The sequence below is a fragment of the Pinus tabuliformis genome, chromosome 8, assembly GCF_031772625.1.
Source record: "Pinus tabuliformis cultivar Carrire ecotype Pingquan chromosome 8, CPIR1, whole genome shotgun sequence".
NCBI classification, from domain to species: domain Eukaryota; kingdom Viridiplantae; phylum Streptophyta; class Pinopsida; order Pinales; family Pinaceae; genus Pinus; species Pinus tabuliformis.
In genome coordinates this window covers 302,500,669-302,515,491 of record NC_142294.1, presented here as the reverse complement: position 1 = coordinate 302,515,491, position 14,823 = coordinate 302,500,669, and positions in this window count along the sequence as shown.

Sequence of the window (14,823 nt, the reverse complement as noted above, 5' to 3'; positions counted from 1 at the left end):
GGGAGATGATATCTCACAAACCAACCATCGGATCAACTTGATTCCACCACCAAAAGTTGTGGCTTCCACAGGAGGTTTAGATAAACCTATAGAATAGTTTAGATGAGGAGATATTCTAGTCCACGTAGGTCAATCTTTACTTCTGTGGTTGCAGCTTTAGTTTCGGCAGTTTCCCGCTTCAAACTAGGGCAGTCGATATCTTGCAAACCGTCCACTGGATTGACTTGATTCCACTACCAAAAGTTGTGCCCTCTAGAGGAGGTTTACATGAACTTACAATGTAGTTTAGATGAGGAGATATTCTAGTCCACACAGGTCAATCTTTACTTCTGCAGTTACAGCTTCAGTTTCAGTAGCTTCTGGCTTCAAACTAGGGCAGTCGATATCTTGCAAACAATCCATCGGATTGAGTTGATTCCACCACCAAAAGTTGCGCTTTTCAGAGGAGGTTCAGATGAACCTACAACACAGTTCAGATGGGGAGATCTTCAAGTCCATGTAGGTCAACCTTTACTTCTATAGTTGCAGCTTTAGTTTCAGCAGCTTTCGGCTTCAAACTAGGGTAGTCGATATCTTGCAAACCATCCATCGGATTGACTTGATTCCACCACCAAAATTTGTGGCTTTCGGAGGTAGTTCAGATGAAACTACAATGCAGTTCAGATGAGGAGATCTTCTAGTCCACGTAGGTCAATCCTTACTTCTGCAGTTGTAGCTTCAGTTTCGTTGACACCTAATCCTTGTGATTACGTGAATTTATGTAAATAGATAAATAGGAAATATGAACAATCATCGGGAGACGAACTGAAAAGTCTCTCCCTCATGTATATAATGAAGACCTACATGATGGAATAAGACAGTCGAATCACTTTTTGCCTTATGGAGTTACTAGCTAGCCTAACATGGTATCAGAGCTAGCTCCCAAGATAGTTGTAACTCCCTTCTACCTTCTTTCCACTGCCCCTGTGCAATCTGTCTACCATAAGTCTGAATCCTCTGACCTGTTAGCCTCAGACCTGAAAACCATTCGAATCGATACATGCCTTGAAGCTGTGTTATTGCATTGGTGCCTCCACGCAGGAGCGAACTATGTTGGTTGTGCATCTTGAATGCTGGTCTATCGGTCGAGTTGTTGCTCTTGCATCTTGAATGATACTCCATTAAAGAACCATCCGTTGAAGAACCAGAACCATTACTGGGATTTGCATGCTTGAATCAGGTTCCATTGCTATGTATCAATGTTGTGTATTAGCACTGTGTATTTTCACACTGGTCTCATATTAACACTGTGTATTAATGCTGCTATCATTGTATGCATCGAACTCTTGATACGCTGATAGTCTGGCACTTTTGATTCGGCGAAAGCAACTCTGCCCGAAGTCTGTTAAAATAGGGTTGAGAATTATTCGATGTTTCACCCTTTTCTTCGTTACCATGGGCAATAACCCTGTGGATTTTTCTTCAAAACTCCTCATCAGATTCAGTTCCACGGCTGCTCTATACCCTGGCTTACATTTAAGGTAGTCTCTATCTACTATGATCGATGGATGTGTTGTAACCTTATTTTCATGCGCGGAGATGTGGTGACTTGTCACTCGCATTTTTTTTTAAACTGACAGCGACTTACAAAAGGCCATGCAAGTTGAACACTCACAAACTGTGGAGTCAATGGTGGATATTAATGATAAATAGTTACTTATATATATAAACAATGTTTTTTTTATTCTTTGATGCACAATTTTGGAGTGGATCGTGGACTCCTCGGTGTTGGCATTTGAACACCCCTTTTTCCCTTGTGATCAGTTGGATTGTTTTTTTCCAAAGTTGTACGATTCTGACCTACACCTACTTCAGCTTTGGTTGAGGATAAATTTATACCAGTATAAATGGTATATAATGCAAAAGCCTTTTGGTGGATGCAGTGCTTTATGCTATTGAGGGTATTTTTTTGGACTTAGTATACTGCCATATTCTATACTTTAACGTTGTGCAGATGAATGTGAATTGACATTTGAGTTTGCTATCCAGTCACATTAGAGCTATATTATTTTTTCCATTAAGAGTAAAAGTTTTGCAACAGAAGTTTTTTTGCTACAGCATGCCTTCAATCATATCCATGGTGGGAATAGTTCTCACTGGCAAGGAGAACCATCCTGAATGGTCCTGGATGATAAAACACACCCTCATTTTCAATGAGTTGTGGAAAGGAGTGTGTGTCGGAGACGGAGACAATGAACCTGTACAACCTACCTCAGACAAAGAGCTCGTCATTTGGGAAAACAAGAACAAAAAAGCTTATGAATTAATCCCAGCATCTATAAATGAAGAGGTGAGTTGCCATATTTCATCATATTAAACTGCCTTTGAAGCTTTACAAAAGATGAAAGAACTCTATGACTCACATTCTGGACTTGAATTTGTTCAACTCATGATCAAACTCTTCACTCTTGAACTGCAAAATAATGATCCTCTTTCTCTTGTATCGAAGTAAAGTCTATAATGCATGATATCAAATCCACTAAAGTTGAATTGGATATTCCTCTTATTGCTTTTCTCAAGGCACTTTATCCTACTTACTCCAATTATCTTGAGTCATTGCAAGCAAATGGAAATATCAAAGATGTAACCTTTGACTCTCTTGTGAAAAGGTTTGCTGAAAGAGAGAAAGCTTTTGGAAAGAAGACAGCCCCTGAATCTTTTGAAGAGGCTGTGTGCCTTTCTCATAAAGAAAATCATCCTACTCAAGATTCTACAAGAGGAAGAGGTGGTCAAAGAGGAAGGGGGAGATATTTCAGAGGCAAGGGGGCAGACATTCTTAAGGAGAAAAGGCAGATTTGCACTGCATTCGCTGCAAAATAAATGGATCACATGATGCCTCTAGATGCAAGCTAGCATGGGGCAAAATTGAGCAGAAAAGAAACCAACAGAAAGGTAAAACTGATGATACAGACAAAGGTAAAGCACCTGAATCCTCTCACTATGTTGTGGCACAATGTAACATTGGAGTAAATGAAGATATATTTAATCCTTCACTTGCTTCTTGGAAAAATGATTGGTTGCTTGATTTAGGAGCAACCTGCCACATGACTCATAGAAAATATCTTTCTAAAGATTTCACTAACAATGTTGATGGAGCAGTATACTTTGCAGACCAATCAAAAATCAAGCCATCAGGGCTTGGCACAATCAGGCTTAAAATGCCTGGTCTTCTAGACTTTCTTCTGCATCATGCTCTATATCTCCCACAACTCAAGAGAAACTTGTTGTCCTTGGTCCACATCTGCTAGCAAGGTCACTCCATTCATATGTTTGATGGCAAGCTTGAGGTAAGAAAAGCATATGATCACTCACTTGTCATGAGGGGAATAGAAGAAGAAAGGCTTCTCAAGCTGTAAGGAACCTCTGCTCATGCACAACATTTCTCACACAATTCTCATCATGAAGAAGGTACACTTACATCAAGTTTATTAGGACATGCTAGATTTGTACATTTGAACTATGATAGTCTCCACTTATTGAAGAAAAATGGTGTTGCTAGTTTGCCTACAATTCCTAGGAAATTTAAGCATTGTGATGCTTGCATTCTAGGAAAGCATAGAAAACAATCTTTTCATGATTCACATTCAGGAGCACATAGAAAACTTGTACTCATTCATTCAGATTTATGTGGTCCAATGCCTGTTCCTTCTGTAAATGGAAATAAATATATCATGACATTTATTGATGACTTCACGAGAATGTGTTGGGTTTATTTATTGAAGAACAAATTTGATGCTTTTCAAACATTCAAGAATTTTCATAAATGGATTGAAAATGATGCACATTCTCATATTGGGTCTGTTCGCACTGATAATGGAAAAGAATACACATCAAATGAATTTGAAAACTATCTTCGCCAACATGGGATCAAACATCAAACAACTGTGCCTTATAATCCCCAACAAAATGGTGTAGCTGAAAGAATGAATAGGACAATCTTAAATATGGTACAATCCATGCTCTTCTTAAAAAATGTAAAGGTAATTTTTTGGGTTGATGCTATTCTATGTCCTGCATATATAAAGAATAGATGTCCATCTAATGCTATAAGAAACAAGACTCCATATGAAATGTGGTATGGACATGTTCCTTCGGTAAAGCATCTCAGGGTCTTTGGTTCCACCTGTTATGCCTTGATACCAAAGGTACATAGAAACAAACTTGGTGCTAGAAGTCATAAGTGTATCTTTCTGGGATATTCAAACACCTCCAAAGCATACCGTCTCTATGATGAAGTAAATAAAAAGTTTTTTCTATCTAGAGATGTAATTTTTCTTGAATCATCCAAAACTGACAATGTTGTTGAGCGGCAACTTGATCGCTTGGATAGATTCACAAAAGAAAAATCATTTCAAGAATTTGATAACCATATTCCACATCTTGAAGGGGGGATTCCTATATTAGATCAACATGTGGAATATTCTTCTGAAGAACACTCTCCCCCGTATGAAACTCCAACAACAGATGATGCTTTAAGTGATGTGATTGATAGAATTGGGAGACTCAATCTTGATTTAGTCCCAACTCAATCAGCGGAGCAGCCTGGACCATTTGAGGAAGGTCCCCCAAAGTGGCTGACAAAGACACTTGAAAGTGTTCATCCTGATGAAGTTGAAAAGACAGGAACCAGAAATTCAAACCAGCAAAATGGAGGTGATGTAGATGACTCTAATTCACCTGTTGATATGGATGTTTCTTATGATTGTGAATTGAACTTGTCTATAGATTTTGAACCAACTTCCTTCAAGGAAGCAGCTTCTCATGATGAATGGAAAGAAGTGATGCAAAAGGAGTATGATGCCCTCATAAATAATGACACTTGGAAGCTGGTTGATCCTCAATTAGGAACCAAACCAATTGGCTGCAAGTGGGTCTACAAGAACAAGTATAAAGCTGATGGCTCACTTGACAAGCACAAAGCTAGGCTTGTGGCAAAAGGTTTTGCAAAGAAGGAAGGGGTCGATTATCAGGAGACTTTTGCCCCCACAGCAAAATGGGCTACCATCTGGACACTCTTTACACTAGTAGCTCAAAAGAATTGGAAAGTCCGTCAAATGGATGTAAAAATTGCTTTCTTGAATAGAGATCTAAAAGAGAACGTTTTTATGTCCCAGCCTAAAGGATTTGTTGTGAAAGGACATGAACATAAAGTATGCAAACTTGTGAAGTCCTTGTATGGCCTCAAACAAGCACCGTGAGCCTGGTATGAAAAACTAACTGAGCATCTTCTGAAACTCAATTTCAAACATTTTGATCTTTGATGATGTAACTTTATTTGTCAAGAAAGTTGGAAAAATAGTTATATATCTTATGGTATATGCAGATGATCTTTTGATGACAGGGAACAATGAAAGCTACATTGCATCCATAAATAAGGAATTGGGGAAAAGTTTTGAAATGACTTATTTGGGCCATGTTCATTACTATCTTGGCATTGGAGTAACCCAACATCCAAAGTCCATATTTCTTTCTCAAAAGAAATACATTGGAGATCTGTTGAACAGGTTTGGCATGATAGAGTGCAATCATCTTACTAATCCAATGGAACAAAACTTAAAGCTCCCATCTATTGAAGGAAAAGAATTTGAGGATGCAACAAAGTATAGACAGCTTGTAGGAAGTCTCAACTACCTAACTACTACCAAACCAGAAATTTCATTTTCTCTTGGAATCCTCTCCAGGTTTATGAAAAAGCCTTGTGAGGGACATTGGTCTACTACAAAAAGAGTTCTAAGGTACTTGAAGGGAACTCAAGACTTTGGAATCAAGTATACACAAGTGGATGACTTCAACTTGATTAGATACTCTGATTTAGACTTCCATGGAGACAAAGAAACTGGGGTATCAACTTCAAGATATGCTATGAGTCTTGGATTAGGAGTTGTTTCCTGGAGATCACGCAAACAATCAATTCCAGCAGATTCCACAACGGAAGCAGAATACGTGGCAGCAACTGAAGCAACAAAAGAAATTGCGTGGCTCAGGAAAATTCTTGAAGATTTGCAGGTAAAACAAGTACAATCAAATCCACTCATGATTAACAATACCTCTGCAATAAAGTTGGCCGAGAACCCAAAGTTCCATGATTGAACGAAGCACATCAATACTAAATATCATCTTATTCGACATCATGTTGAGGCCAAAACAATCCATCTCCATCATTGTTCCACAAATGAGAAAATTGTAGACATCTTCGCCAAAGCTCTTGGAAGAGAAAAGCTTGAATGATTTAGAATGATGCTTGGACTCACCAACATCCCTTCAAATTAAAAGGGGGGGAATGTTGACACCTAATCCTTGCGATTGGGTGAATTTATGTAAATAGATAAATAGGAAATATGAACAGCCATTGGGAGACGAACTTAATAGTCTCTCCCTCATGTATATAATGAAGACCTACCTAATGGAATAAGACAGTCGAATCCTTTCTTTCCTTATGGAGTTACTACCTGGCCTAAAAAGTTTCAGCAGCTTCCCACTTCAAATATGTGAGGGAGAGACCCTCTTCTACGCAGTAGAGAAGAGACTCTTTCCTGCGCAGTATAGAGAGAGAGATGTGATGAGATGAGTGAGTCCAAATAAGGAAAATTCCTCCTATATTTATACACAATGTTGGTGTTTGAATAGATGCGACTGTTGGGCTTCTGAGCCTACATGAATTATAGGTCGGCTTGTTAATAATTCCATAATCAAAATAAATTCATATCTCCATGAATACTTATCGGAATCGGATGATCTTTATATCAATCCTACACCTCTTGACGAGAGGAATCTAATAAAAATATTATCAGCCATGAATAAGATGACCGACATGAATTTTTTCCCTAGTTTCCAATTTTAACACTCCCTCTCAACTAGGGAGAACTTCATTTTCAATCTGTCTATCGGTCGTTACTATTCATCCATCAAATGCACTACCATATACAACCTATCCCTTGCCCTACTCTGTTCTATTCTGCCTATTCTACTTTGTCTTGTTCTACCCTGTACTTATCTATATTGTTCTGCTCTGTTCTGCTCTGCTCTTGCATTGTTATGTTCTGCTCTGCTTTTGTCCAAATTATGAAGAAGAATAAATGATCGAGGATGTATCATACTGACTCAAAGTTAGTCTCAAAGTATGTACCACTGGTCCCAGACCAGTCTCAACCAACCCGAAGTCAGTATCATAGTGAGTACAACTCCACTGGTCCCAAACGAGTATCATCCTCCACTGGCTCAAAGTCAGTCTCAGAGTGCGTACCACTGGTCCCAGACTAGTCTCAGTTGACCCAAAGTTAGCTTCATTGTAAGTACCACTCCTACCACTGGCCCTAGACCAGTATCGCAGTCTCAGAGAGTGTACCACTAGTCCCAAACTAGTCTCAACCGACCCGAAGTCAATGTTATAATATGTACCACTCTCACTGGTCCCAAACCAGTACTGCATTGACACGAAGTCAGTCTCAGAGTATGTACCATTGGTCCCAGACCAGTCTCAACCAACCGGAAGTCAGTGTCATAGTATGGTACAACTGCTTCCACTGGTCCCAGACCAATATCATTGATCCCAGATCAATGGAGGTCATCCTACCATAGGGAGTATGATAGATACAACGATATGTCCATCGGTACTACTATGGTCCCTAACTTCATTTCCCTGCTCATTGATTAGATGAGTGGTACATCCCATGAGTCCCAGATTGCATGGGTAGGATCCCTCGATAGGAGAACTAATCAATCTTGTCCTCAGAGGAGAACAGATCAATCCTCCTACAATCGCCATGGAGAACACGTCAATCTAGGCCTCACAGGAGAACACATCAATCATGCTACAATCGCTACGGAGAACACATCAATCCTACTACAATCGCCATGGGGAACACATCAATCCGGGCCTCACAGGAGAACTAATCATCTTGCTACACAGGAGAGAAAATCATCCTGTTCCACAAGAGAGCGAATCATCTTGTCCCACAAGAGAGTGAATCATCTTGTTCTAGTGCGCACAACCACGAGAGGGTGAGTTACCCTGTGGTCGTATGTTGCTCCAGTAATAACCGCAAGCCCTTAGAGCTCCCAAAGCTTAATTTATGCAACATGCAGGACCTTTGTACAAGGGTTTCTTGACGACTCCAAATCGTTTGGAAAAATCGCAGATTAGATCTTTCCTTGGGGCTTTGACAAGGTGTATCAACCTGTACATCATCTTAATGCGATGGAGCCTCCTTGCTAATCGACTTACCATATCCCAAATGATGTCTATCTGCAGGAGCAATCGCCGAATAAGGGATTCCTCAATAATCGAATCCCACCTCTGGTTGTTACAAAGAATCACAGTGGTATGTGTTCAAACAGCTCACTGAAGAGCTTCCCCAACCAGGCAGCTTCATATGAGGTCATACTCGTAGATATGTATCTAGTCTTGGCGGTGCTTATGGCAACTGACTTCTGCTTCCTGCTCATCCATTATATCGAAGTAGAATCCAAAGAGAAAAATCACTAAAAAGTGCTCCAGTGATCCTCCACACTACCTGCCTAATCAACATTTGAATAATCATGCAGTTTCATATTTTTGGCAATGTATCTTGGTCCATGAGAGATTGTGTTCTGAAGGCATCTCAAAATATTCTTGGCACCAATCTAGTGAGGCTCAACCAAATATGAGCTCACAATTCTAACTGCAAAACATATGTTCGGACGGAGGTTCACCAAGATCATCAACGTGAATGAGTTTTTGAAACTCAAAGGCATTTCCCAAATCTGGTCTGACATCACTACCATATAACTTCTAAAAGTTAAGATCCTTGAGATAGTCACAGGCTTGCAGTCCATCATACCAAATATTTTCATAATCTTCACCACATATTTTCCTTGAGATAGGAAAACTTCCCTTTGCTTCTACCACACTTCAAGTCCTAGGAAATAGTGCATTGGTCCTAGGTCCTTCATTTCAAATTCAGAAGCCAACTCCCTCTTACATTTGAGAATGAGAGGGTATGTACCTATTAGAAATAGGTCATCCACATACAACACTAGTATGAGAGGTTTATCATCTTCAACCTTAAAGTAAAGGTTAGGATCAGCTTCACTGCTAGTGAATCCAAACTTCATCAAGTAGTTGTTGATCCTCTCATACCATTCTCGGGGTGCTTGCTTCATCTCATAGAGAACCTTCTTTGTTAGGCCCCTATACTACTAGTGTAACCACTTATTGTTATTAGTACAACCCACTTATTATATTGATACACCCATGTAGTGCCCATATTGTTACTATTGTGCCCCATAGAAGCCCGCTATTGTTATTATTATGCCATTACATTATTATTGTTATGTCGGCTCTGATTATGTTATGACCCCTTAGACTCCTATATATAGAAAGGAGGTCTTTTCATTTGTATCATCTAAGAATTGTTCATTTATGTAATGTAAACGAGGTTTCCCCCTTGAAGAGGCTGAATTCTAAGGTGTTGATCTATCTTTTCTATCTTTTCTTGAGCTGGTTTCATAACATTTGCTATCAAAGCTTTGGATTCTAGGGTTTCTCTCCTCCAAACAGGTCATTGTGTAATTTTTGCTATAAATTTGTTTCTTCGACGTTTCAGAAGCTAAAAAAAAAACCCATTTGAGAAGAAATCACACTGAATCTTGGGTCTGAATTTTAGATCTATTTGCGCTATATTTGCGGAGATATGATCTGAGGAATTCGGTCTTCTTGTAGACTCTCGAATTTCATTCCAAACAGGTGACCTGGGGAAAATCATCATAGCTTTCTCTCTGAGCATCAGATTGAGATTTTGTAATAAGTTATAGAAATAGGATGGACTGTAGTTTCTTGCAGATATTTGTTAGAGCCAAAGGTCGAAACATTGAATCGTGGCACGTCGTACAAGTTCGCTCTACTGAACTAGTCTATAATCAAGTCACTGTGGGAGATTTGGCATATCTCTTCCTTGGAGAATCCAATTTGTATCAGACTATTGGCATTGGAAAGAGGACGCAGAGGGCTACTAGAATTCGCAATTTCAAAACTTAAAGATTCAAAAGTACAGAGTTATAGTCGTTTCAAGATCGAACTCCTAAAATCAAGAAAAAGCAAGATGAGGAAGTTTGATGGGAAGGATCCGGTAAATTGGATACTTCAGATGGAGCAATATTTTGATCTACATGGTGTACCATTATTACAAAAGGTATGTATTGCATCTTCATATTTAGAAACGGATGAATTTTTATGGTATGAAGGGCTTTGTTCTCATAAATAACTTGTTACGTGGTCAATTCTCACGGAGGAAATGGTAGCACATTATGAGGATACAAAGAGCAACACCTTCTTTAGAGCAACACCACAACAATTGGAAAGAGTAAAAGGGTTTTGTGACATATTGGAAAGAAAAATTATGGAAACCAGGTAGCATACCCCTCACAACTATAAAGATGGAAGTGTTGTTTCTCCTAGCCTTCCACAACCTACAAGGGTTACACCACAACAATTTGAAGAAAAAAGAGAAAAAGGGCTTTGTTACAATTGTGATAGCAAATGCACTAAAGGTCATAAGTGTGCTGAGAAGGAATTATTTTACATAGAATATGAAGAGGAGGAAGAAAAGGATCAAGAAACATCAAAAGAAGAGGATATACGCCAGGACCCCACCCCAAAGAGAGAAGAAATGAATCAGACCATATCTTGTAAAGAATTGGCAAGAATTACCACTCGTCAAACTATCAAGATAGAAGGACATATCAAGAAGAAAAAGGTGCAAGAAGTGAAATATCACATCGAGAAAGAAGAAATGAATCCAACCATATCTTGTAATTCATTGGTCGAAATTACCACTCCTCAAACTATCAATATAGAAGGACATATCAAGAAGAAAAATGTTCAAGAAGTGAAAGATCACATCGAGCATCAAGAAATGAATCTGACCATATCCTGTAAAGGATTGGAAGAAATTGCCACTCCTCAAACTCTAGAGATACAAGGACATATCAAGAAGAAAAAGGTTCGAGCATTGAAATATCACATTGAGCATCAACAACAAGTTCTCAAACTTTTAAAGGATAACGCCACTTCGGTTAAAAATCAAATGAAACAACAGGTAGATCAACATCGTAGTGAAAAAATGTTTTGATGTAGGTGATTGGGTATTTTTACTGCTACATCTCAAGAAAGCTATTTATGAGAAGGAAATGTTGGCACTACGACATGCACTTAAAAAATTGCGACCTTACCGAATGGGAAGACTCTTCAAGGATGGGGATGTGGAAGCATTGTTTTGTGCTATTTCTATTATCCAACCAGATTGGATAAATGAAGAAAGGGATGAATGTAAGAAGGATGAAGAAGTATGGCCACTTATTCAAAAGTTGCAAAAGATCCCAATTCAAACAATATTACTAGAAATTGAAAAGGAAGGAAAAATCATATTGGAACCTGGAGCAGTCACAGAAATAAGAACCCGACAGCTACGAAATCGATCAATTTCAGAGTATCTCATCAAGTGGAAGAACTTACCCGCTAAAGATTCCACATGGGAGGACAAGAATTTTATATAGAAGCATCAAGAACTACTTAAGCATTGAGGACAATGCTTCTTGAAGGAGAGGGGCATGTTAGGTCCCTATACTACTAGTTTAACCCCTTATTGTTATTAGTACAACCCACTTATTATATTGATGTACCCATGTAGTGCCCATATTGTTACTATTGTGCCCCATAGAAGCCCACTATTGTTATTATTATGCCCTTACATTATTATTTTTATGTCGGCTCTAATTATGTTATGACCCCTTAGACTCCTATATATAGAAAGGAGGTCTTTTCATTTGCATCATCGAAGAATTGCTCATTTTTGTAATGTAAAGGAGGTTGGCCCCTCGAAGAGGATGAATTTTAAGGCGTTGATCTCTTTTTTCTATCTTTTTGTGAGCTGGTTTCATAACATTCTTCAAGATCCATCGCATAAGGATTCTTCTCCATCGACGTTTCGAACCAGCAACGATGGTTCACATCCTGAAGATGAACCATCGTTGCTGGTTAGAAACATCGATGGAAAAGAATCCTTAAGCGATGGATCCGGAAGAGAATCTAAACAATGATGTAACTCGCAGAAACCTTAAAGACAAGAACATTCTTCAACCTGCATACATGAGATTTTCGATGATAAATCTCAAATCCTTCGGGTTGCTCCACGTAATCCTCTTCTTTGATCAAGCCGTGCAAGAACACGATCTTGACATCCATCTAATGTAGGTTCCATACTTGTAAAACAACAAGGGCTATGATCGAGCGGATGGTCATATATCTAGCAACAGGTGCAAATATCTCCTCGTAGTCTATACCTTCTTTCTGGGAGAAACCACGAACAACAAAACGAGCCTTTTACTTTTATGTACTTCCTTCTGCTGCATGCTTTATCTTGTAAAGCCATTTTGAAGTAACAATTGTCTTGTCCTGGGGTCTGGGAACTACTTCCCAGACATCATTCTCCATAATGGTCATAGCATCCTTCCATACTTGATGGTTGACGACATCTAAGAATGATGAAGGCTCATTTTGTATGATTGTGCTCATACTGGTCAAGTATCCCTGATACCTGTTGGGTTTCTTACTTTCACGAAAGGTTCGTTGGGGTGCAGCATGTCTTTCAGCATCATCGAGTATCCCCCTAAGCCATGAAGGCCTCTTCTTAGAAGAGGAAGGCTCAGGTGGATAAATAGGATCCATCGGTTCTTCCACATCAGGCATTGTTACATCACCATAGAGATAGCTTCCACAATCGTACGGTGCCACACCATTCTGCTTTGGAGTATGTGGTGTAGTAGTCTCCCTATTAATGTCAACCTCAGGTATGCCTGAGTGAACCAACTGTAATATATTGGAGGTCTTGCTTAGGCTTGAGGGGAATGGTCCCCTTTTGAGCTTTCCTTCGACACATCCCAAACATACACCTTCTTTTTCTACTTGGAATTCAGGCATCCCTATTACCATATGTCTTACATCGAGTAGATCTTCGTAATGAAGGTAGGAAAATCTCAAATGCCAAAGTTTGGAATGAAGAGATGTGTCATAAGACATGACACCTACCTGACTTTCATCGACCTGATAACATGAAACCCAAGAGTGAAGGCATCTTTAACATTATTTTTCGATACACGTACCTTGCCATCACTAAAGGTTACCTTGTAGTCTTTGTCTTCCATTGCCAAGATGGACACCAGGTTCTTTCGAAGGTCAGGTGCATTTAATACATCCTGGAATTTCCAGCCTTCTTGAATGCTTATCCTCTTCCTTGATTCCCAACTCTCCTCTTACCTTTGCTATTGAATTTGTCATTCCTTTGATTGCCATCAGAGGGATTTTAATCATCGTCCCAGTGTGAGTCCTTTCTATCACGACACTCCCTTGCATAATAACCTACTTTATTGCAAATGTAACATCGTCCTTTTCTTCCACCCTTAGGTCCAGCCTTTCCTTTTGATTTAGTCTCGGAATTATTTCTTTTCTTAGCATGAGAAGAAAAGGCAGTAGGAGGACCTTTAGGCAAGGGCATTTCTTGCTCTTCTACCCTTGTTTATTCTAGAATGCATCTAGCCATTAATTCCTTGAAACCAAGAATTACATGATTGTTCAGAAGAGTAGTCCTGAACACATACCATTCGGATGGTAATCCTCCAAGAGTCGTGAGTGCCATTTCCATATCAGTAATGGTCTCCCCAATATATAGGAGATCGTTCTTGATCTCGGTGATTCTTAAGAAGTATTCTTGCATACTCTCATCTTTACCCTTCTTGATTTCCCTCAAATTATTTCTAAGAAACAAAACTTGATTTGCATCATTAACTTTAAATAAACTCACTAGTATATCGTCAATTTCCTTGGAGGTGTTTAGGTTAGAGATGTAGGCCGCCAAGTGCTTGTCGATAGAGTCGCGGATGATCTTCTTTGTTTTGACTTCTCCTTTTTTCCATTTGTTCCAGGCAACAATGGATGCATTTGATAGAGGCTCAACAATATTACCTCTTAAATGGTCCAACACTCCTTGATCTTCTAGGGTTAGATCGATAGATATCTTCCATCTGTGATAGTCGGATTTCTCATAGACCTTGTCTTCAGCAAGAAAGAGTGTTGAGGACCCCATAGTTCTTTTAGGATAACCTTGCCAATCTTCTCTTCGATGATTGCTCTTGCTCTTGCTTGGGCTTTGTCTTCACCTTAGCTCTGATACCATGTTAATTTATGGTATGTTCTATGCTTATAACAGTTTCCTTATTTTTCTAATTATGTTCAACAAATTAGCAATCACATGTTCATAAAGTAAAGTGCAGATAGAACATTAAATGATCGACATAAAACAAGCCAAGACAAGAGTCAGAAGATGTGGCGGCTAGCTAGGGACAAACCCCACAATGTGTGGGGAAACCCTTTGACCAAATATTCTTTTATCTTCAACAATTCAGCAGAGAGAAATAGTACAATAAATCTGATTTATATCAGCAGTAGCAAACCCTAGATCAGTACCATCAGCATTAGCGGCTTCATCATCAAACTAGGGTAGACGATATCTCACAAACCAACCATCGGATCGGCTTGTTTCCACTAGCAAAAGTTTCGGCTTCTAAAGGAGGTTTAGATGAACCTACAGTGTAGTTTAGATGATGAGATCTTCTATTCCACGTAGATCAATCTTTACTTCTACAATTGCAGCTTCAGTTTCAGCATCTTCCGGCTTCAAACTAGGGCAGTGGATATCTTGCAAACCATCCGTCGAATTGACTTGATTCCACCACCAAAAGTTGCAGCTTCCA